The 21,476-nt window shown below is 43.0% G+C and overlaps 1 protein-coding gene across 1 annotated transcript in view; it reads right to left on the bottom strand.

The window, feature by feature from the left end:
- The window catches only part of SUSD3 (sushi domain containing 3), a 329,743-nt gene that overhangs the window by 103,631 nt on the left and 204,636 nt on the right, over nt 1–21,476 (bottom strand). The window lies entirely within an intron of this gene.

The raw sequence follows: 21,476 nt of genomic DNA on the forward strand, positions 1-21,476 counted from the left end.
TAGAAATGGCCTTGTAGCCCTTTCCTGACTTGTGAGCAGCCACAATGCACAGCCGCAGGTCCTCACTGAGCTCCTTTGTCTTAGCCATGGCTGTCCACAAACCAACTGCAGAGAGCTGCTGTTTTTTACCTGTTGAGTTGATTAAAACAGCTATTCCCAATTAATCAGGGTATTAGGATGCTTTAGAACAGCTTGGACTATTTGGAATGGTATAGCACTTTGTGACAGTTTGTGAAGGGTATGAATAATTTTGGACTGGACACTTTTTGCTCAAATGTAAATAAAAACTGAGAATTTTTTTTCACACAATAATAGTACATTGTCTTATTATCTTTTGGGAGACACCTATGTCATTTCCTGTCAAAAATGTACTTACTGGTTGAATAAAAGTAAGTTTAAGTCAAAATTTGCCAGGGGTATGAATAATTAAGGGCAGCAGTTTAAATGTAAAAAAGTTTACCATAGCAAAATGTTACTAAGTTTAAAAACATTTCTTCTTTAAACTTTTTAAAATTGATTTTCAAAAAACTACAAGGTCTGTTTGAAAAAAAAATCACTAAGATGGAAGAGAGCCTCCCCCTTGTGATTGGAGACCAAATTCTACTAATGAGTATGCCATTTTGGGGATTGAAACTATCAAACTTTCAACAGCCAGATTCGTGTCGAACATATCAGTGACCCGAATCCAAACACCGACCCTATGTAACACGTGTTGAGCAAACTCTAAAGCCTGGTATACACATTAAAAATGTATTGGTCAATGACAGGCCAATTTTACCACCCCACCTCTATGTAATATGAGGGCAACAAATTTTGAATACTATTAACAGATTCTTCAGGCAAGCGCTCATACAAATGGAAGTGGTAAAATTGGCCAATGATGACTGTGCTAAGTGGCTCTATCTGAGAAAGCCAAAAAAAGGTATTCTATGAATTTTATAAACTTAAAGAGAACCTGAACTGAGAAAAAAAAAGTCAAAATAACCATACACAGGTCATACTAACCTCCCGTGTAGTCTACTACTCAATCTCTTTCTCCTCTCCTGCTCCCATTTGTCCACTGTGATCAATGGAATTTTCCATCCTCCATTTTAAAATTGGACACTACCCCCTAACAGCTTCCTGGTCAGCACACTGTGAAACTGTAATACCACCACTTGAGCCATAGGGAAACATTGACATAACCTTGCACATTCAGTTGTAACTGACAGCTGCTGATATATAACTGACTGCAATTGGTATATTTCAGTTCTGACAAAATATTGTCAGAACTAGAAGGGATCGCTGTAAGAAGAAAATGGTGAGCTTCTGAGAGGAACTGACGGTGAGGTTAGTAGGTAATATTCAATTGCAAGTACATCTTGGCCTCGATTCATAAAGCATTACCTCATGCGGTAATGCTGAAAACAGCAGACTTTACCGACCACTTAGCAAAATGTCAATTCATAAAGGCTGTTACCGCATAAAAAGCTGACATTACCGACTAGGGAGATAAATTACCGACTTGGCTGCAGTTACTGACAACACATGTCAGTAAATTGTCAGCAAATGTCAATTCATAAAGCCTTCAACAAGCGGTAAGCCTGGCGGTAGTTACCGACACCTCTAGTGAGGCGATAACAAGTTACCGACAGCTCTGACAGCTCTGATGAATGGAAAAGTGCATAGAGCCGAAGTCTGTTTGAGTCATCAGTGGAGAGAGCCAGAGAGCCTTCTGTGTAAATCATTTGAGCAGGCAGGGAAAGACTGTGTGACTCATCTGTCTGAATCATCAGTGGAGAGAGCCAGAGAGCCGTCTGTGTGATTCAATTCTGCAGGGCAAAGAGAGAATCGAGACACTGCTCTACTCTACCGCTCAATGGGCTGCGGTAATTTACCGACCTCCAAGGGCAGCTGGGGAAATCTTTATGAATTAGCACACAGACCGGGAAAATACTGAGTGCTGTATTTTCCCAACAAGATTTTTTTATTGCACTGCTGTTTATGAATCGAGGCCCATGTGTTAATTTTAAATAATTTTCCTTGCTTCAGATTCCTTTTAAAAAGGGAATAGAAGCTTATCCTAGAAATTGTTGTCCCATATCACCCTTAACACTGTTGTGAAGTTTCTTAGGAACCACTTTCCATTGGTAATATGGGCCTGTGAGGCTGCTATTAGAGATGGCTCAAACCTCCGATTTTTGGTTTGCGAACCTCGAACGCGAACTTCCGCAAAAGTTCGGTTCGCGCAAACTTTCGCGAACCACAATAGACTTCAATGGGGAGGAAAACTTTGAAAACTACAAACATTTATGCTGGCCACAAAACTGATGGAAAAGATGTTTCAAGGGGTCTAACACCTGAGTTTTTGCATGGCGGAGTGGGATACATGCCAAAAGTCCTGGGGAAAAATCTGGATTTGACACACAGCAGCGGTTTAAGGGCAGAAATCACATTGCATGCTAAATTGGAGCCCTAAAGTGCTTTAAAACATCTTGCATGTGTATATATCAATCAGGTAGTGTAATTAGTGTACTGCTTCACACTGACAGACTAAACTCACTGTGTAACGCACCGCAAACAGCTGTTTCTGTAGTGTCGGCCGTGTTGGACTGTTGCGCACCATGGCCAGAGTGCAGGCAGTTGTGGTTTTCAAGCCCATATGGTTGCCACGTGGTCAGATGGACCCTTGACCCAACGCTGTGTGCCAGAGATGACACCACTTGCCTTTCAACATCACGGTACAGTTTGGGTATCACCTTATTTAAGAAATAATTGCGGCCTAGTATCTTCCACTGCGGTGTGGCTTTGCTTTTGTGTGCTGCTTTTCCTCAGGTGGTCATCCCATTGCAGTTTGTGCTTTGTCATCATGTGCCTTCGTAAGGAAGTTGACCCTACGCAGGTCTTGGTCTTTCCACGGCTCAATTTTTTGTGACAGAGAGTACAGATGGCATTGCTCTCATCTGAGGCAGACACACAAAAACATTTCCACACCGCTGAGCCCTGGGGTGATGGAACTTTGGTGGTGGTGGCGGCCGACTGAGTGTTAAGTGGGGTGCCAAAATCAGAGCAGGAGGAGGAAGATATGTCATGCTTCCGTGTGGAAGCTGAGGAAGATGAGGCGTTCTGTGTTAAATAGTCAACTACGTCCTGACAATCTTGGGGGTTTAAGGCACACGCCTTCTGAACACTGTACTTTGGTCCAGGGCCGCACAAAATCATGACAGCACGACCTCGAACAGACCTGCTGGGTGGCCTGCCTCTGCCTCTGCCTGTTTTGCCCATATTGGGGAGGATGAAGTGAAAGGTATGCACTGATTTGACTAATACAATGTGCAGTCACACAGGTGCAGTGAACAGGTATTAAGTGACTGGTATCAATACAATGTGCAGCTGTCACACACACAGGTACTGTGAACAGGTGCAATGACTGGCATATAATATAACACTGTTTGTGGTCACGTAGGTAGGTAGGTGCACTAAACAGGTAGGTATGCAGTGATTGGTATTACAAATGTGCAGCTGTCACACACACAGGTACCGTGAACAGGTGCAGTGACTGGTATATAACACTGATACTATAAAAGTTGATCTATTTACTGTTTAAATGGATCAGTTTCCAATGGCATCAGTTTTTAATTTGGTTCTGTCCGTTCCATTTTTTGGGTCCACATCCCACTTGGTACCTGTTGCAGCAAGTGGTCATGTTCTTACACCACCGCCATTCTGGTCCTCTGCATGCTAGAAACACCATTATATTCATACCAGAGCCATATCCTTCTTGGGAAGGGGCAATTCTGTTTGGTTTATTGTAAAGCAATGGAAGCCTAATGCTTCTACTGGGGCTCTGGGAGCTTTATGTCAGAGTTTCTTCTCCGAATGTATGGTGACAGCCGCAGTGGACTCAATTAGATGTCGGCGGGTACTTTTTTACAGAACATACATGACATGCAGCCTAGTGAGAACAGACACCATCCGTTCTCACGGACTAATAATGATTATTTTATCAACAATCGCCATCCACTTCGTTCGGCTGATCCGCAGAAATTGCGTAATACCGATACTTGTGTTTCACTCATCAGAACAGACCAAGTAGATCCATTCCGAACTGATTGATGTGAATAGATTCTATTGCTTTGCATAGGCTCTGTTTGTATTCACACTTATCCATTATGTTCAGTTCTGGTCAGTCCTGATAAATGGAATGTTTTATCCTACCAGTGTGAACCCAGCCGAAGGCTAAGTTGACATTCAGTCTGTTGTGATGTGGAAGTGGCATATCGCAATGGATTTCAAAATTAACATCTTTTGGTAGCATGCACATCACAAGGCATGGTATCACGTCACTAGTCATTTGAGTGGGTGTAATGCACGTGGTGTCTAGTAGCACACAGCTCACGTTCTTATAACGGAATACAATGCACCGTGGTGGCAACATGCATGTGTGAATGTACCCATTAACTGATTATCACAGCAACTTGCTTTGCAATTATACTTTACATTATAATGTTACTGTGACAGGGTGTCACAATGTTTATCAGAGAAAGTGCTGGATGGTGTATATGTTGCACCACGATTCCAGCACTTCATGTGTTAAAAGGCTCCAGGAATATTGTTGTTTTCTTCTTTCCTGAAGCCTATTGGGAAAAAGGAAACCAGTCTAGGGTCCTGGAGCCGGTCAGGGAAGAGCTGGGTTGGTTCCCTGACCACCTGGAGCCAGTCCGGGTTTTTCCTATCTGTGTGCTGCTCACACAGGTGTAGTACTTAAGTTAGCAGGCTGGACAATGGGGGAGCTTCCTGTATGCAGTCTGCCTGAAAGCTGCAAGGAAAAGGAGCTCAGTGAGTAATTGCAAACCTGCTAAACTGTAAGTTGCTCTGTTTTGTTTCATGGACTGTGATCAAATACATTTGTGTTGCTAGTATAGACAGGACTGCTGAGTGAGGTAGGCAGGAGCCAGACGGCTATGTTTATTTTCCTTTTTGTTTATTGTTTTGAGCAACTTGCAAAATAAAGCCTGAGCAACAGACTGGTTGTATGGGAAAAACTGGTCACTACCCCTGTTTGTGCATGGTGGAATCCTGCAAGAGGCTGCAACAGTCCACAATTGGTGCTCGGATGCGGGCATAAAGATTCCCTACCAAGTGCGTTTCATCTAGCAAGTTGGTTGCATTGCATCACGTCTGCTGTTTGTAAAAACGATGGAAGATCTTGTGTTACGCTTGGCTCAACTTAGTGCAGCCCAGCAAGAGGCAAATGTGCTGCAGCGAGAGACTAATGCACAGCAGGCTGCCCAGCAGGAGGCGCTGGCTGCACAGCAGGCTGCCCAGCAGGAGGCACAGCAGGAAATTGTACGTCTGCTGAGTGCTCAGGTGACAGCCCTGGCTGAGGCAGCAGAGAGAGATAGGAATGTGCAAGCTGAAGCTGCCAGGAAAGACAGAGAAACCCTTGCGGAGGTTCTGCAGCAGCTGAACTTGCGCCAGGAACAAGCTGGCAGTGCCACTGGTAACAGTGGGTTGGTTAAAGCAAGCCACTTTCTCCAAAAGATGACTCCACATGATGATGTGGAAGCATTTCTGAATACATTTGAGCGTACAGCAGAGCGAGAGGCGTGGCCTAAGACCCAGTGGGCAGGCTTGGTTGCTCCGTTTCTAACCGGTGATTCTCAGAAAGCATATTTTGATTTGACTGCTGAGGATGCTCAGGACTATGAGAAATTAAAACTAGAAATTCTCCGCCGGTTGGGGGTCACTCCAGCTGTGCGGGCCCAACGAGTGCACCGTTGGAATTACCTGTCTAATAAGTCTCCCAGGTCACAGATGCATGATCTGATTTATCTTGTGCGAAAATGGTTACAACCTGAGATACTCACTGCACCCCAGATTGTCGAAAGGGTCACGATGGATCGATTCTTGACAGCTCTGCCGCATGAGTTAAGAAAGTGGGTTAGTCATGCTGATCCAAAGTCCGCAGATGAGTTGGTTGAGATGGTAGAACGCTACCTAGCGGCAGAAGGGTTTTTAGCAGGTGTGTCGGCTCCAGAGAACTTACCTGCAAAGCGGCGTCTGCCAGCAGGGCCAGGAAGAGGCACATCAGCCCTAAGTTCTCCTGGGGGTTCTAAAACATGGGTGAAGACCAACATGGATACCAGGTTTTCGAAAGATACTCTACCAGGCTCCAGTATCCAGTGCTGGCGGTGTAAAGCTTGGGGGCATGTAGCTGCCAAGTGTCCTATGGTCACAGAGCCCATGGAGTGTGAAGCAGCACGGCGGTTATCCTTCTTTGCCCATCCTGCGTGTCTGACATCTGCTGTGGCCCACATGGCTCTGGTCAAAGTGGGTGGAAGGAGTGTCCAGGCATTGCTAGACTCTGGGAGCCTGGTCACGCTTGTACATTCAGATCTGGTAGCACCAGACCAGATGAAAAAACAGTGTATTGGTGTTTTGTGCATACATGGTGATGCAAAGAGTTATGGTACAGCGGTGGTCCCAATTGAAACCCAATTTGGTGTAACACCCCATGAGGTTGGAGTGTCTAAATCATTGATGCATAGTGTTATACTGGGACGTGACTTTCCCTTGTTTTGGGAACTCTGGAAGGTCGAGTTCCCACCCCAGACTCCCTTAACTTTGGGAGATGAATGTTCAGCTTCTTTGCCAGAAATTGGGGACTCAAGTTCTGAAGTCTCAGCTGTAAGGGTAGCCCCAGTTGAGCCAGACCAATTCCCTCTCTCTGTGTTGGTTGGGGACACTGAAGCGTCCCAGGAGACTGTGGAAGAGTCACCTATGCCAGAACTGGAGTATTCTCAGGATAACTTTGGCACATCCCAGTTAAGGGATCCAACCTTAGCTCATGCTTGGGAAAATGTGGCTGTGATTAATGGTGTTGCCCAGGGTACAGGATTGGAGAATGTGTATCCTCACTTTGTTGTCAACCATAATCTCCTTTATCGTGTTGATAATATAAGAGGTGAAATGGTGGAACAACTGGTTGTTCCTAGTTCACACAGAAAAATTGTACTTGACCTGGCTCATAAAAACCCAATGGGAGGACACTTGGCTGCTGAGAAGACTCAGCAACGAGTGCTCCAAAGGTTTTTTTGGCCTGGGGTGTTTGCAGAAATCAAACGTTACTGTGGGTCTTGCCCAGAATGTCAGTTGACGTCCCCTGCTCCTCATTTCCGGGGCCCCTTGGTACCACTACCCATCATTGAGGTACCTTTTCACCGGATTGCTATGGATCTGGTGGGGCCCCTGGTGAAGTCTGCAAAGGGACATCAATACATTCTGGTGGTTTTAGACTACGCCACAAGATATCCAGAGGCGATTCCCTTACGGAACACATCAGCTAAAACAATTGCCCGGGAACTGTTTCACATGTTTGCTAGAACAGGTATACCCAAAGAGATCCTGACAGATCAAGGAACGCCCTTTATGTCTAGGGTAATGAAAGATTTGTGTAAATTACTGGGTATACAACAGTTAAGGACATCAGTCTACCACCCTCAAACTGACGGGTTGGTAGAGCGATTCAATAAGACTCTCAAAAGTATGTTAAAAAGGGTGGTTGATGCAGACGGGAGAGACTGGGATTGCCTACTCCCTTACTTGATGTTTGCAGTTCGTGAAGTACCTCAGTCATCTACTGGGTTTTCCCCGTTTGAGCTTTTGTACGGGCGACACCCCCGGGGACTTTTAGATATTGCAAAAGAATCATGGGAAGAGGAGCCTTCTCCTCACCGCTCAGTTGTGGAACATGTTTTACAGATGCAGGACCGCATTACAGCAGTAATGCCCATAGTTCAGGAACATATGAGGCAGGCTCAAGAAGCCCAGAGTCGTATCTATAATCGGGGAGCCAGACTCAGGGTTTTTGAGCCAGGTGATCGGGTCCTGGTTCTGGTCCCCACAGCAGAAAGTAAATTTCTAGCAAAGTGGCAAGGTCCCTATGAAATTGTGGAAAAAATGGGGGATGTGAATTATAAAGTACACCAACCTGACAAACGGAAAAAGATACAGATCTATCATGTTAATTTAATCAAGGCCTGGAAGGACCCTTTAGTCTCAATGGCAGCTGAGCGTCTCAGTCCTTCACTCCAGGGAGGAGTTCCTGAGGTGAAGGTCTCGGAGGCTTTATCAAGGCCCCAAGCCCAAGAAGTAAAAGAATTCCTCCTTAGAAATGCTGACGTATTTTCAGATTTGCCAGGGTGCACTCATGTGATTGAGCATGATATTGTTACAGATCCACAAGCTCGGGTTCGCCTGAAGCCATATCGTATTCCTGAAGCCCGCAGGCAGGCAGTAGCAGGGGAAATTCAGAGAATGTTGGAACTAGGGGTTATTGAACCGTCACATAGTGAGTGGAGTAGCCCTATTGTCTTGGTACCAAAACCTGATGGTTCATTGCGGTTTTGCAACGATTTTCGTAAACTTAACGAGGTCTCAAAGTTTGACACTTATCCGATGCCACGGGTGGATGAGTTAATAGAAAGATTAGGGCCAGCAAGGTACATTACCACCCTGGATCTAACCAGAGGGTACTGGCAGATTCCACTTACTCCAACTGCTAGAGAGAAGACAGCATTTTCTACCCCACAGGGCTTGTTCCATTATGTGCGAATGCCATTTGGGCTTCATGGGGCCCCAGCCACCTTCCAGAGGCTGATGGATGAGGTCCTCAGACCACACCAGCATTTTGCATCGGCGTACCTTGACGACGTTGTGATATTCAGTTCGGACTGGGAAAGTCATCTTCCCAAAGTTCAAGCTGTTATCAACTCCATTCGGCAGGCCGGTCTGACTGCCAATCCAAAGAAATGTGCCCTGGGCCTCGAAGAGGCACGATACCTAGGGTACATTATTGGAAAAGGCCTCATCAGACCCCAGGTCCAAAAGGTACACGCAATCAAGGAATGGCCTCAACCTTGCACAAAAAAGCAGGTCAGGACATTTCTGGGCATGGTAGGATATTACCAGAGGTTTGTCCCAGATTTTGCCACCATAGCTGCCCCACTTACGAACCTAATCAAAGGCAAAAGCTCAGGGGGAATTACTTGGAACAAAGATGCTGAGGTTGCATTCTGTAAACTCAAGGAAGTGTTATGTAGTGGGCCAGTCTTGATTGCTCCTGATTTCAAAAAAAAGTTTGTGGTACAAACGGATGCGTCCAATGTGGGCCTAGGCGCTGTGTTGTCACAGATGGTGCATGGAGAGGAGCATCCAGTGGTATACTTGAGTAGAAAATTAACTCCGGCTGAGAAAAACTATAGTATTGTGGAGCGTGAGTGTTTGGCCATCAAATGGGCCTTGGAGGCTCTACGATACTATCTGCTTGGCCGTCGGTTTCGTTTGGTGACTGATCACTCCCCCCTTACCTGGATGGCACAAGCAAAAGGTCAGAATGCGAGAGTAACTCGCTGGTTCCTGTCTCTACAAGACTACAACTTCTCAGTGGAGCACAGAGCTGGAAAGCTGCAGGCTAATGCTGATGCTCTCTCCCGTACTTATTGTATGTTTATGGAAAGTGTCCGTACCCACGGGTTCGAACAGAGGGGGGAGGTATGTGACAGGGTGTCACAATGTTTATCAGAGAAAGTGCTGGATGGTGTATATGTTGCACCACGATTCCAGCACTTCATGTGTTAAAAGGCTCCAGGAATATTGTTGTTTTCTTCTTTCCTGAAGCCTATTGGGAAAAAGGAAACCAGTCTAGGGTCCTGGAGCCGGTCAGGGAAGAGCTGGGTTGGTTCCCTGACCACCTGGAGCCAGTCCGGGTTTTTCCTATCTGTGTGCTGCTCACACAGGTGTAGTACTTAAGTTAGCAGGCTGGACAATGGGGGAGCTTCCTGTATGCAGTCTGCCTGAAAGCTGCAAGGAAAAGGAGCTCTGTGAGTAATTGCAAACCTGCTAAACTGTAAGTTGCTCTGTTTTGTTTCATGGACTGTGATCAAATACATTTGTGTTGCTAGTATAGACAGGACTGCTGAGTGAGGTAGGCAGGAGCCAGACGGCTATGTTTATTTTCCTTTTTGTTTATTGTTTTGAGCAACTTGCAAAATAAAGCCTGAGCAACAGACTGGTTGTATGGGAAAAACTGGTCACTACCCCTGTTTGTGCATGGTGGAATCCTGCAAGAGGCTGCAACAGTCCACAGTTACATAGTTACACAGTTACATAGTTAATATGGTTGAAAAAAGACATACGTCCATCGAGTTCAACCAGTACAAAGTACAACGCCAACCTGCTCCCTCACATATCCCTGTTGATCTAGAGGAAGGCGAAAAAACCTTTATAAGGCATGGTCCAATTAGCCCCAAAAGGGAAAAACTCCTTCCCGACTAGATGGCAATCAGATAAAAATCCCTGGATCAACATCATTAGGCATTACCTAGTAATTGTAGCCATGGATGTCTTTCAACACGAGGAAAGCATCTAAGCCCCCTTTAAATGCAGGTATAGAGTTTGCCATAACGACTTCCTGTGGCAATGCATTCCACATCTTAATCACTCTTACTGCAATTATATATTGTATGTCCATTGCTTTCACATGCAGCAATGTACATAGTGTGAATGCATCCCTATGGTGCCCATACACAGTAAAATGAAAACGTTTCATTTTCCTGTTTATTCGAACAAACGATCAGATAGAGTGAAAGTCGATAATAATCCTTGTTTTGATACAAAAAAAAAATCTTTTTTTTTAATAAAAATTTGATCGAACATGTTGGAAAAATCTGGGTGATTATTTGTGAAATTGTATAGTGTATGGTCGGTTGTATGAGAAAATGCTATTAGATAAACCAACTTTTTCTTCATATTTTCTCGTATTTTCGGAAAAAGTGAATGATCGTGTATGGTACCTCGAAAAGAATTTTAAAAATGATTCAACCAAATGGGATAATTGATCAAATTTCTATGATCGAAAGCAAATTAAAAATTGTACCTTGTATGGGCACCATTTAAGTGCACCTGAAATATATACACTTTTTTTTAAGTAATCGTTATGCTTTTCAGAAGCGTTGTAGCATGTCAAAGCTATAGACAGTGCCGCAGCTAAGGAGCTGTGGGCACCGATGCAAGTTTTACAATGGGGCCCCCCAAGCACTCTATACATAACAATTGATAGGCGCACCAAAACCTGCCAATGGCAACTACCGTGTCAGAGGTGCAAGAAGGGGATGGGGAGCAGTTTGTTAATGTTTACCACTATTCAATGTATCTATAGAACTGATTATTATGAGCACAGGACCAATATAGAGCTAATACTGTAGTAAAGGGAGACCCTTTGGGGCCCCTCTGGCCCAAGGGCCCCAATGCGGTTGCTACCGCTGCACCTCCTATTGCTACGCCCCTGGCTGTAGATGAGGAATTTGCATTCATAACTTTAGTTCTACAATTAGAAAACCTTTAGTGTGTGTATCTTACATAACAGACAGACACGCCTTTCACAGGCAGACATGCCTGTCACGGTTATATGCGGGTAACAACTTCAAGCTGTTGATTAAGACTCCTCTCAATGTGACAATCATTCATTAATACATTGCCTCATACAGACTAAAAAGGTAAATGGACAGCAATGATACCTGTCTGATACAACTTTACTTTGATAACAATGCTCAGAGACTGCCTGTTTGGTCACATTACTATAAATGCGCAATAATAATACAAATTACCTGTATTTGGAGCAGGCTGTAGGCTTTTTCTGTCTGAAACAAAGCCCTGCCCCACTCAAAAGAGAAGTCCAGACAGTATCTCCCCCCTCCTCGCAGTAGGAAGTGTGGCCAGATTCTGTCCCCCCCATCCACCCTTATAAGAGGTGCACGGGTGCCCCCCTATATGAATAGCAGAGCATGCAGCAGAGCATGAATACCTAGTTCAGTGCCAGGTCCTCTTCTCTGCAGCATATCAGAATCAGAATCATTTTATTTTGCCAAGCACTACTGAGTCGTGTCCAGAATTCGGTTTGACACTTTGCATGGCTCAGTGTAGAGGTGGAGTGGTACAAAAAGGCACAGTGGACAGTAGAAATAGTACACAAAAACCCAGTAATAGTACGATAAGGCAGTAGAAGTACGATAAGGCACAAAAACACAATAATAGTACAATAAGGCACAGTAATTGTACAACAATAGTATCACCAAGTAAAAACATCCTCTGTAGACACCTTATGCATGTCACATGACACTGGGAGCATACGGAGAGATGCAGCTGCATGGTGATAGACAGTGCAAAAGAGGAGAAGACCCACTGCTGGATTGAGTATTTATGCTCCGCTGAGTGCTGTGCCATTCAGATGGGCCGATCGCCGGTTCTGTCTCCTAGATTTTGCGGTTTGAATAGTTTGATTATGGTGGCTTCATGGTAGGGCCGACTCTGACTATACTTATATAAGAAATGATAAGTAAAAGTGAGAGAGAGACGAAAACTGGGAGAGGGCACTGAGAGAGAGTAAATTGGTGATGTACAGAGACATGAGCAGAGGGGCTGAGCAAAGAGAAAGATATAGATGGGCCAGGAAAAGAGAGACTGTGAGCATTGATGAGGTAGAGAGAAATGGGGAATGGGGGGAGAGGAGGTGAGCAAAGAGAGAAAGCAAGAGAAATAGAGAGCTGGGAAAGTGAATGTGGTGGAGGTGGGAAATTATATAGAAAGGAAGTAGAAAGGTAAAAGTGGTTGTTGCACAAGATAAATAAGAGGCGTGTGCTCGAACCAAGCAGCACCTGACTTATAATGGTAGCAGAAATGACTATTGACAAATTTAAAAGCACAGAATGTGCAAATTGCATCAGCTTGCCAGAATATGCAGGGCCTGAACTAACTTTACTGCTTTGCCCTGCACAGGGCCGGATTTGTATTCTATACCGCCCAAGGCCACTGTCACAATGGGGGCATCCTGCGCTCCGGCATTTGCATGCCTCCATTTGGGACTGTAAGGGCGTCAGAATGTGTACCCTATGTGCCTCTTCCAGGAGCATGTCAGGCTCTGGCTGAGGTACATAGATGACGTGGTCTTGGTCTGGCGGGGAACAAAGGAGACCCTTGACAAATTTGTCGATTAACTTGGATCAAATGAGAGAAACTTGAGTTTCACTTACGTTTGGGATATGGAGGAAATTTCTTTTCTACACCTTAAAATTAAGAAGGATGGAGGTCTCCTCACAACAAGTACATATAGAAAGCCCACGGCAGGCAACACTCTGCTTCACTTCAAAAGTCACCATCTACCCAGTCAGAAAAAAGCTATACCAGGTGGACAGTTCCACGGGCTGAGGAGGAATTGCGCAGCAGATGGTAACTTTGAAGTGGAGGCAGAAGATCTGCAAAAAAGATTGGAAAATAGAGGATACCCTAGCAGTTTGCTTGAACAGGAAAAGGAAAGAATTAGGAAGAAGTCAAGAGTAGAGATATTAGACAATATAAAAAACAGAAGAGAAATGAAGGGAAATAACAAAACAAAAGAACCGTTAAGATTGGTTACAACATATGGTCCCCACTGGCACAGTTTACAAGACCTGTAACAGAAGCACTGGCACATGAGGTTGATAGATGAAAGGATAAAAGCACTGGTGGATGAAAGACCACATACTGTATGACAGCAAGAAAGGCCCCACATCTCAAAAAGGAGTTAGTAAGGTCAGAGTATATCAGTAAAAAGAAAGGAACATCGTGACCCCTGGACGCGTACGCAACAAGGACCTCACAAGTCTCGCGGTGGGAGTATCCAAACAGATAGCGGAAGCTGGCTGGTAACTCAGCTGGAGCACCGTGGAAGGCGAGACGGCTGTTCACCACGCTGAGGCGGAAGGCAGCACAAGCACCGCCGAAGATTCACTAAATGGGGAGCCGTGAATTATAACTGGTTACCTCAGTGTGGGGAATGCTAGTAGTAAGGCACTCTGGCAGACATCTGTGACATTAATAGGCTGGATTCACATTTAGCATCCAATACTCCAACATACAGCATAAAGTCCTGCATATCTGGACACACAGTTCCATCATAACAGCAGCTTCTTATTAGAAGTGGGGAGCCTACAATAATAGTCCAGTGCAAGGAAGATTGACTGCAGTTACATGTTGAAGTGTATTTGTGCACAAGTCCAACTGAACATTACACATAATTTTTTTGTGTGGTCCACGGAGTTTGCAGCTGCTTTTTTGAGGCCTCTGAGGTGTGCGTCGGTGGTGGGTCCACACATGGCCAGACCAATTGAGTGGCAAACACGATTTGCATAGGCTGGGCGATCGTGGGATGCATTAACCTAATTGGTGACTAGTGGAATTTTGGAGGAGTGCTCCCTCCTGTTTCTTACGGTTTTTAAGTGGTTTTATTGAGTGTAATAAACTCAATAAAATAAAATAAAATACCACCTTCCAATTTTTGTACTAAATACAGTTTTTCTTTAAGGGGGATTTCTTCCTTATACTCTAGCATAAATCAACATATCACCTTTTATAAATCTATTTTTTTTGAAATGCAAAGCAGGTTTTGCTGATTTAAGCACAGATGATACATTCACATCACTAAACTCTTAATAATAATGTTATGTACCGTATTTCTAGTGTTTTTTGTTAGAGAGCAGTTTAGTTGAGCTCCCACATACAGTATTGCACTGTTTTACATCTAATCCTTCTGCGTCGTGATCACCAGGCAGCAGAGACAGATGGGAGAGTGAGCTGGTGAGTCAGCAAATACAAATTGTCATCTTTCTATCATCACTATGCCTTTTAATCAGCATTCTACATGAAAACACTAAATTTATTCAAAATATTTAAAGGTAAACGTAACTGAGAATGATTTTGAAGATCACAAAATATATCAATCTACTGTATATCATATCATTGGTATGGTTTTTCAAACGACTAAAGTGCGTTTAGTAGGCTTAACCACTTCACCTTCCAGGATACACATCCACACAAAGTAATATTGCAAAGCACATATCAATGAGGAACTGTGGTCTTAACAGACCTCAATCTGTGAATAGGCAATGAAGGCTGCAGCCTAGAGCAACACAGCTTTATGGCAGCAGCAGGCTAATTGTTATTTCATTGCAATAAAGATTAACACACTTTTCTGACTCACAAGACATTCTAAACCAAGGCAGGAAAGAAATGCACTTTATGAATAATCTTTGCTACCTATTTTGGCCCATTTAGTTTCAAGAAGAACTCAAACCAGTGACTGTAGGCAATGTGGATGGAGGTGTATGGTAGTATGCTATTTGTTTACACCTGGAAATATTGTCTCTGAGGCTAAGTTCACAGTGGGAAGTTAAAGTCGCACGTTAAAACAAAATTTAACGCAGAATAGCGTGCTGCAATGAAAAATCAATACGCCGTTCACAGTGCACACATTGCGTTAGTGTCTATTGCTGCACATTAAGTGAAAGTACTGCATGCAGTGCGTTATACACGTTATTAGCTGCGTTAGACTGTTTGCACATGCTCAGTAATGACTTGGATGCATACTTTTCATTGCCTGTATGCTCTACTGTATCTGCTGTATGCAACAGTAACGCTGCGTTGCGACTTTTTTGGCGTGTTGCGTTGTATGTTTGTGGTGCGACTTTAACGTTGCATCAAAACGCAATATCCCACTGTGAATCTAGCCTCAATCTAAGATCTTGATGGTGTCCATGCCATTTTGTTTGTGTCTGTCTAACTCGGATGGCAGAGGCCTTCAGCCTGATAAATCAAGTTTAAATCAAATCAGCTTATCTGCACATCTGTTCCTGTCAGAGAAAGATGGTATTGAGGTGCATACATATATAGTATGATTGTTAGGGCAGAGAGCTATACAAATGCATTGCTAGACTACAGCCTAGCTGCGTGTGCTGTTATAGAGGTAAGAGGAGAGACGATGGTGTAGCGGCCTCCTGTGGGTGGGGTAAGAAAGGGAACAATGCGTTTGGATGATATAATTAGGCACACTGGATCTTTCAGTGATGCATTTGGGCAACTGTACACAAACTAAATTCTTGAAAGGGACAGCCCTAGCCATCTACCTCTGCCAAGTTTAGAATAGCATACATACTCAACAAGTTAAAAAACCATATTCAATGCCAAACAGCAGCAGCTAAAGCAAATAAAATTCTGGGAAGCATAAAACAGGAAATAAAATCATGGGATGCTGCTACTATACTACTCCCTTTGTATAAAATCACTTGTGAGGCCACATCTGGAGTATGGCATACAGTTTTGGGCACCACACTATAGGAAGGACACTAACATACTAAAACAGGTACGAAGATGGACAACTAAATTAATTTTTGGGATGGAAAGGTCTTGCTTACCAAGAAAGGTTGGGAACACTGGGTTTATTTAGCATGGAAAAAAGGCGGCTAAGGAGTGACCTGATTGACATGTATAAATACATCAGAGGGCAATATAAAAGCTTGGCAGATGAGTTTGTTGTCTCTAGGCTTGTACAAAGGACAGGGGGACATGATCTGTGTATGGAGGAAAAAAAGGTTTTTCTATCTAGTCAGAAAGGGATTCATTGCGGTAAGAGTTGTTAAATTGTGTAATATTTTACCACAGGAAGTAGTTATAACAAATTCTATATCTGCATTTAAAGGAGGCTTGAAGCTTTCCTTGCATTAAAGGACATCCACGGCTTTAATTGTGACAAACAGCTGCCAATCCCGTCGTACTATGCCACAGTTGCCCTACGGGTCTCATCCACTAGAGACTTCTGGACACGAATCCGCTGTGAACACAGTAAATGTTTAAGAGCCCCCCCCCAGCGAAACTTAACTGCCCCCACAGGCAATCCGTAGAAAGAAAAATGCAAAAATACAAATTTTCCGGCACTGCCATAGGCGCCCATAGAAATAATGGCAATGGGGGGACATTTGTGTGGCAGGCTTTCTTTATATATCACAGAGCAGGCTAAGAAACTAAACTCCTTTACATTAATTTTCAGTTTAGCGGTATACATTCACAGTATATGTTTCTAGAACTAATGGTTGTTCTGGCAGTGTTGCTTAAAGGAATTGTCAGGCAGAAAAAAAAAATGAGTTTCACTTACTTGGGGCTTCTATCAGCCCTATGTAGCCATCCTGTGCCCTCATAGTCACTCACTGCCACTCCAGTCCCCCGCAGCCAGCTAGTTTCGTTTTTGCCGACCTTCGGGTTGGCGGACCGCTTTGCGTTTCACCGCTAACATTAAAAAATGTGTTAATGTTCCTGCACCAGCGGGAATGCGTAAAAATGGACACAATGCGGCCCGCCTACCCCGAGGTCAGCAAAAACGAAACTAGCTGATGGCGGGGGACTGGAGCAGCAGTGAGTGACTATGAGGGCACAAGTGGCTGGTAGAAGCCCCAGGTAAGTGAAACACATTTTTTTTTTGCCTGACAATTCCTTTAAAGCAAATCCAAATTAAATATTTTCTCATCATTTGTGTGCTTTAAAGAGGAACTCCAGTGAAAATAATGTAATAAAAAAAGTGTTTCATTTTTACAATAATTATGTATAAATGATTTAGTCAGTGTTTGCCTATTGTAAAATCTTATAAAACCATGATTTACATTCTGACATTTATTACATGGTGACTTTTTTACTGTTGGCAGGTGATGTAGCTGCTGCATGTTTTTTGTCAGTTGGAAATAGCTGTAAACAGCTATTTCCCACAATGCAGCAAGGTTCACAGACAGGAAACTGCCAAGAGTATGTACTCAGAATCAGTCATACAGCACCCCCTGATGGTCTGTTTGTGAAAAGGAATAGATTTCTCATGTAAAAGGGGGTATCAGCTACTCATTGGGATAAAGTTCAATTCTTGGTCAGAGTTTCTCTTTAAAGAGTGGTGTGCTTTAACTAGTTAACCACTTAGGGATTTTCCCCTTAAGGACCACAGCAATTTTCACCTTTCAGCGCTAATGATCCCCGTACACGATACAATTTTGTCATTTTTTTTATTAGATCATTTTGTTCAATCATTCATTAGATCCAATATAAACATTTTTCCAACATGTCCGATCGGATTTTGATAGAAAAAAACAGGATAATTGTTCATTTCTCTTGATGTAAAAAAAGGATTATTTTCGAATTTCATTCGATTTGATCATTTTGGTCAAATACATGGGAAATTCGATTTTTTTTTATCATACCGTGTATGGGCACCATAAGGTATTTATGTATTTTTTTAATTGTCTTTTTTTTTAAATTTGGAAATAAAGGTGGATTTTTTTAATAGCATTATTATACCCTTTTGACATACATATTCAAAAAGTTCAGTGCTTAAAGTAACTAAAGTAACTTTTTATGTTTTTGTTTTTTGTATTTGTCATTTTTTATATGCCTATACTTTATTTAGGTAACTATGGGAGAGTGGTGGAAGGTAAGGGGTTCAATTTAAGTGTATGTGTGGATCTTTTTATTAAAATAAATGTGTGAAGGTGTAATTTTACTTTTTGACCACAAGATATCCTTGCATATTACTTTCCTGTGTGTACTATTAGTACACTAACAGGAAGTAATGCATTTAGGTGTTACTACGTCCCTGGGACTTCAGGTGAAATTTCCCAGAGCACAGATGTACTGCAATAGTTAAAGAGAAACGCACCTTGTGCTTAGAATAAGGGCATGCCTTCATTTCAACTCTATACATGTAAGGATTAATCTGTTGCTGCAAACTGGATATATAATATACACATGTCCAGTTTGCAGCATGATCTAGCAAACAGGATGTGCAGGTGCTTACTGTCAATCAGTGGCAGGTGAGTGCACTTGCTCTTATGTTTGCAAATATGGGCTTGTAATTATTGACAGGGTACAGTGAGAAAACAAAAAACACAAAACAGAAAACATTTTCAAATAATATATTGTTGCCATACATTGTACTAGTAACATAATTTAAATGTGATGGACAGATAAAAGTGCAGGTTTTACCTACGGTAGCATTGTTTATTTTAAAAAAAAATATTTGAGAAATAGTGTATTTTTCTTATTTTTTCCCCTAGTTTCTCCTTAAAAAAGTGTCTGGATAGTCTAATGGCTAAGGGCTCTGGCTCTAACACAGGTGACCTGGGTTCAAATCTTGGCTCTTCTTGTTTAGTAAGCCAGCACCTATTCAGTAAGGGGTCCTTGGGCTAGACTCCATAACACTGCTACTGCCTACTGAGCTCAGTCTAGTTTCTGCACCTCAAGCACTTTGAGTCTGTCAGGAGAAAAGCGTAATATAAATGTTATTTGTCTTGTTTAGAAAACAAAGTAATTATTGAAAATAAGTATTGCCTACAAGAAGCCTAATTTATGGAGAAAAAACCTCCAAGATATAGACCACTTAGGTGTGATAAGCAGTGATAAAGTTATGGCCAAATGAATGGGAGGAGCACTGAAATGTAAAAATGGCTCTTGGCGGTAAGGGTAAAATAGCCTGTGGTGTGAAGTGGTTGATGACAAACCTTATTTCAGCTTACGTAAAACAGGGTTCCTTGCAGATAATGTGATATGAGAGTGTCCACGTTTACCTTCAGCTGAGCCAGCATTAGTCCAGGTTTGGAAAATGAGTAACAATCTCCTACTCTATTCTAATAGCATCTAATTACTCCTGCAGCAAGATGGATGTTTCTAAAGATAGGTTCACATGCTAGATGACTGTCTGCCAAAGTGACCATTAAAGACCGTCTGAAAATCTATCATGTGTACAGAAGCCCCCAGCATCGCTTGATCTTTAGTGACAACAACGTCCAACCAACCCTTCAGTGCTTTCTGGAATTGCAAAGAAGCACAATTTCAGTTCAGTCCCTTTTGGAAATGTATAGCTTGCATCACATTGTGGAAAGAAGATCCCTTATCCATTGTTTATGACGAGGCTCTTCAAAGTGGTCAAGATGCAGGAATATATCAGCAAAGGAAAGTGTTATGGAAAACTCTACACTTGCAAATATGAGGGTCATCTGGAAAGTAACAGCCATTTTGAATTAATCAATTAAGGAAACATTTTATGTATTTTACTTTAGACACCCTATATCTTCTCATTACATCTCCACATAATCAATTATTTTATTTAAGCATTTATCATATCTTTTTACAAGGTTTTTTTAATCCTTTTGTTGTAGTAGCATTATACACCTCACCTATAGATTAAGCCCTTTCTACATGGTACAACTTTCCATCAGATCGACCAGTGATCTGATAAGAAATTGTATCGTGAGTAGATGTCCAAATTGTTTCTGATCGATTTTGCTTTGACAAGTACCCAAAATCGACCAGTTGGAAATGATCTAATAGATCTGTCGATCTGACCGAAAATTGTGCTGTGTAGATGGGGCTTTAGAGGGATGGGGATGGAGGCTTCATGTTAATGCTGCTGAACAGTTACTGGTGTTCTGTCTGGAGTCAAGTGACAAGCAGCAAAGTGTGAGAAGAGATTAACCTGACAGATACATTATAAATTATGCAAACAGAATACTTTGTGGGGCAAATAAAAGCAAATGGCTGTTATTTTCTGGACGATCCTCGTAAAAAGGAGCTTGGATGCATTCCTTAGCTTAAAAAGCATCCACAGCTATGACTACTAGGGGGCATATACATATGCACAAAATATTGGTTACAGATAGCTTATGGCAATTTCTGTGTTCTTCTGGCGTACGTTGCCAGGGTATCATGCACCGTGACAGTTAATAATGGCGCACAGCGCCAGGGGAATACAAAGGGCGCCCCATAGACTTACATTATATAACGCTATTTAGCGTTATAAGTGTTAAAAAATGGCGCAGGTAGTTTTCCTTACACTTATAACGCTAAATAGCGTTATAAGTGTTCAAAAATGCAGCGGGGGTCGGGGGAGGTGAGAGTCAGCGGGACACTGGAGGGCATAGGCAGCGGGGAGGATGTGTGCAGAAGCATACGTTACCTTGTCCCGGGCCGCCGATCGCTCCTTCCCTCCGCTCCTTCCCTTCTTCCATTCGTTTACTGTAGTCCTGCAGCCGGCCAATCACCATGTGGCTTCAGTCTCCGCATGCTGATTGGCCGGCTGCGGGACTACAGCAAACGAATGGAAGGAGCAGAGGGAAGGAGCGATCGCTGGCCCAGGATAAGGTAACGTATGCTTCTGCATACATCTGCTGCCTATACCCTCTAGTCTCCCGCTGCCTCTCTCCTCTAGTCTCCCGCTGCCTCTCTCCCCCAGCCCCCGCTGCCTATGCTAGCCCGCATGTTTATCATGGCGCACCGCTCTGCAATCATTAATGTAGCATAAAACGAAATTTACATTAAAACGGTAAATATCGTTTTATGATACATTTATCGGCAGAACGGTGCGCCATTTTTCTCCCTGCGCCATTTTCAGATGTACCCATCATGCACAACACTTAGGTACCTACCAAAGTAATGCCGGTCTTGCTAATTGTGCAACGGGCACCACCTGTCTGAAGTACCAGCAAAATTGTTTAACTGATGTTTTTTACATATATTTCTAGTTATGAAAAGAAGATACCTTGATCCAGTGAGAGAGTTCATAATAATAAAATATGAGAGTAATAATAGTACTAGTA

The sequence above is a fragment of the Hyperolius riggenbachi genome, chromosome 9 (genome assembly GCF_040937935.1).
Source record: "Hyperolius riggenbachi isolate aHypRig1 chromosome 9, aHypRig1.pri, whole genome shotgun sequence".
NCBI classification, from domain to species: domain Eukaryota; kingdom Metazoa; phylum Chordata; class Amphibia; order Anura; family Hyperoliidae; genus Hyperolius; species Hyperolius riggenbachi.